Genomic DNA, 4166 nt, shown 5'->3' with positions numbered 1-4166 from the left:
AAGTGTGTGTCTGTGTAACTGGGTATCAGTGTATGTCTTTGTTACTTGGTGTTAGTGTATGTCTGTGTTATTTGGTGTAAGTTTGTGTCTTTGTTACTTGGTGTCAGTGTATGTCTTTGTTACTTGGTGTATGTGAGTGTCTGTGTTACTGGGTATCAAAGTATGTCTTTGTTCCTTGGTGTCAGTGTATGTCTTTGTTACTCGTTGTCAGTGTATGTCTTTGTCATTTGGTGTCAGTGTATGTCTTTGTTACTGGGTGTCATTGTATGTCTTTGTTACTTGGTGTCAGTGTATGACTTTGTTACTTGGTGTCACTGTATGTCTTTGTTACTTGGTGTAAGTGTGTGTCTGTGTTACTGTGGATCAGTGCATGTCTTTGTTACTTGGTGTAAGTGTGTGTCTGTGTTACTTGGTACCAGTGGATGTCTTTGTTACTTGGTGTCAGTGCTTGTCTTTGTTACTTGGTGTAAGTATATATCTTTGTTACTTGGTGTCAGTGTATGACTTTGTTACTTGGTGTCAGTGTATGTCTTTGTTACTAGGTGTCAGTGTATTACTTTGTTACTGGGTGTCAGTGTATGTCTTTGTTACTTGGTGTCAGTGTATGTCTTTGTGACTTGGTGTCAGTGCATGTCTTTGTTACTTGGTGTAAGTGTGTGTCTGTGTTACTGGGATTCAGTGTATGTCTTTGTTACTTGGTGTAAGTGTATGTCTTTGTTACTTGGTGTCAGTGTATGTCTTTGTTACTCGGTGTCAGTATATATCTTTGTTACTTGGTGTAAGTGTATGTCTTTGTTACTTGGTGTCAGTGTATGTCTTTGTTACTTGGTGTATGTGTGTGTCTGTGTTACTGGGTATCACTGTATGTCTTTTTTCCTTGGTGTCACTGTATGTCTTTGTGAATTGGTGTCAGTGTATGTCTTTGTTACTTGGTGTCAGTGTATGTCTTTGTTACCTGGTGTAAGTGTGTGTCTGTGTTGCTGGGTATCAGTGTATGTCTTTGTTACTTGGTGTCAGTGTATGTCTTTGTTACTTGGTGTCAGTGTATTTCTTTGTTACTGGGTGTCAGTGTATGTCTTTGTGACTTGGAGTCAGTGTATGTCTTTGTTACTTGGTGTAAGTGTATGTCTTTGTTACTTGGTGTAAGAGTGTGGCTGTGTTACTGGGTATCAGTGTATGTCTTTGTTACTTGTTGTCAGTGCATGTCTTTGTTACTTGGTGTAAGTGTTTGTCTGTGTTACTGGGTATCAGTGTATGTCTTTGTTACTTGGTGTCAGTGTATGTCTTTGTTACTTGGTGTCAGTGTATTTCTTTGTTACTGGGTGTCAGTGGATGTCTTTGTGCCTTGGTGTCAGTGTATGTCTTTGTTACTTGGTGTCAGGGTATGTCTTTGTTACTTGGTGTAAGTGTATTTCTTTGTTACTTGGTGTCAGTGTATGTCTTTGTTACTTGTTGTAAGTGTGTGTCTGTGTTACTGGGTATCAGTGTATGTCTTTGTTACTTGTTGTCAGTGTAAGTCTTTGTTACTTGGTGTAAGTGTGTGTCTGTGTTACTTGGTGTAAGTGTATGTCATTGTTACTTGGTGTCAGTGTATGTTTTGTTACTTGGTGTATGTGTTTGTCTGTGTTACTGGGTATCATTGTATGTCTTTGTTCCCTGGTGTCAGCGCTTGTCTTTGTTGCTTGGTGTAAGTGTATGTCTTTGTTACTTGGTGTCAGTGTATGACTTTGTTACTTGGTGTAAGTGTGTGTCTGTGTTCCTGGGTATCAGTGTATGTCTTTGTTACTTTGTGTCAGTGTATGTCTTTCTTATTTGGTGTAAGCGTATGTCTTTGTTACTTGGTGTCAGGGTATGTATCTGTTACTTGGTGTATGTGTGTGTCTGTGTTACTGGGTATCAGTGTATGACTTTGTTACTTGGTGTAATTGTGTGTCTGTGTAACTGGGTATCAGTGTATGTCTTTGTTACTTGGTGTCAGTGTATGTCTGTGTTATTTGGTGTAAGTTTGTGTCTTTGTTACTTGGTGTCAGTTAATGTCTGTGTTACTTTGTGTAAGTGTATGTCTTTGTTACTTGGTGTCAGTGTATGTCTTTGTTACTTGGTGTATGTGAGTGTCTATGTTACTGGGTATCAAAGTATGTCTTTGTTCCTTGGTGTCAGTGTATGTCTTTGTGACTTGGTGTCAGTGTATGTCTTTGTTACTCGTTGTCAGTGTATGTCTTTGTCATTTGGTGTCAGTGTATGTCTTTGTTACTGGGTGTCATTGTATGTCTTTGTTACTTGGTGTCAGTGTATGACTTTGTTACTTGGTGTAAGTGTGTGTCTGTGTTACTGTGGATCAGTGTATGTCTTTGTTACTTGGTGTAAGTGTGTGTCTCTGTTACTTGGTATCAGTGGATTTCATTGTTACTTGGTGTCAGTGCATGTCTTTGTTACTTGGTGTTAGTGTATACCTTTGTTACTTGGTGTCAGTGTATGACTTTGTTACTTGGTGTCAGTGTATGTCTTTGTTACTAGGTGTCAGTGTATTTCTTTGTTCCTGGGTGTCAGTGTATGTCTTTGTTACTTGGTGTCAGTGTATGTTTTTGTGACTTGGTGTCAGGGTATGTCTTTGTTACTTGGGGTAAGTGCATGTCTTTGTTACTTGGTGTCAGTGTATGTCTTTGTTACTTGTTGTAAGTGTGTGTCTGTGTTACTGGGTATCATTGTATGTCTTTGTTACTTGTTGTCAGTGTAAGTCTTTGTTACTTGGTGTAAGTGTGTGTCTGTGTTACTTGGTGTAAGTGTATGTCATTGTTACTTGGTGTCAGTGTATGTCTTTGTTACTTGGTGTATGTGTTTGTCTGTGTTACTGGGTATCATTGTATGTCTTTGTTCCCTGGTGTCAGCGCTTGTCTTTGTTGCTTGGTGTAAGTGTATGTCTTTGTTACTTGGTGTCAGTGTATGACTTTGTTACTTGGTGTAAGTGTGTGTCTGTGTTCCTGGGTATCAGTGTATGTCTTTGTTACTTTGTGTCAGTGTATGTCTTTCTTATTTGGTGTAAGCGTATGTCTTTGTTACTTGGTGTCAGGGTATGTATCTGTTACTTGGTGTATGTGTGTGTCTGTGTTACTGGGTATCAGTGTATGACTTTGTTACTTGGTGTAATTGTGTGTCTGTGTAACTGGGTATCAGTGTATGTCTTTGTTACTTGGTGTCAGTGTATGTCTGTGTTATTTGGTGTAAGTTTGTGTCTTTGTTACTTGGTGTCAGTTAATGTCTGTGTTACTTTGTGTAAGTGTATGTCTTTGTTACTTGGTGTCAGTGTATGTCTTTGTTACTTGGTGTATGTGAGAGTCTATGTTACTGGGTATCAAAGTATGTCTTTGTTCCTTGGTGTCAGTGTATGTCTTTGTGACTTGGTGTCAGTGTATGTCTTTGTCATTTGGTGTCAGTGTATGTCTTTGTTACTGGGTGTCATTGTATGTCTTTGTTACTTGGTGTCAGTGTATGACTTTGTTACTTGGTGTAAGTGTGTGTCTGTGTTACTGTGGATCAGTGTATGTCTTTGTTACTTGGTGTAAGTGTGTGTCTCTGTTACTTGGTATCAGTGGATTTCATTGTTACTTGGTGTCAGTGCATGTCTTTGTTACTTGGTGTTAGTGTATACCTTTGTTACTTGGTGTCAGTGTATGACTTTGTTACTTGGTGTCAGTGTATGTCTTTGTTACTAGGTGTCAGTGTATTTCTTTGTTCCTGGGTGTCAGTGTATGTCTTTGTTACTTGGTGTCAGTGTATGTTTTTGTGACTTGGTGTCAGGGTATGTCTTTGTTACTTGGGGTAAGTGCATGTCTTTGTTACTTGGTGTCAGTGTATGTCTTTGTTACTTGTTGTAAGTGTGTGTCTGTTACTGGGTATCAGTGTATGTCTTTGTTACTTGGTGTCAGTGTATGTCTTTGTTACTTGGCGTAAGTGTGTGTCTGTGTTACTTGGTGTAAGTGTATGTCTTTGTTACTTGGTGTCAGTGTATGTCTTTGTTACTTGGTGTATGTGTGTGTCTGTGTTACTGGGTATCTCTGACTGTCTTTGTTCCTTGCTGTCGGTGTATGTCTTTGTGACAGGGTGTCATTGTATGTCTTTGTTACTTGGTGTAAGTGTGTGTCTGTGTTGCTGGGTATCAGTGTATG

The sequence above is a fragment of the Heterodontus francisci genome, unplaced genomic scaffold (genome assembly GCF_036365525.1).
Source record: "Heterodontus francisci isolate sHetFra1 unplaced genomic scaffold, sHetFra1.hap1 HAP1_SCAFFOLD_83, whole genome shotgun sequence".
Taxonomy (NCBI): domain Eukaryota; kingdom Metazoa; phylum Chordata; class Chondrichthyes; order Heterodontiformes; family Heterodontidae; genus Heterodontus; species Heterodontus francisci.
The sequence above is the reverse complement of the archived record's forward strand: the minus strand, read 5'-3'. Positions refer to the sequence as shown.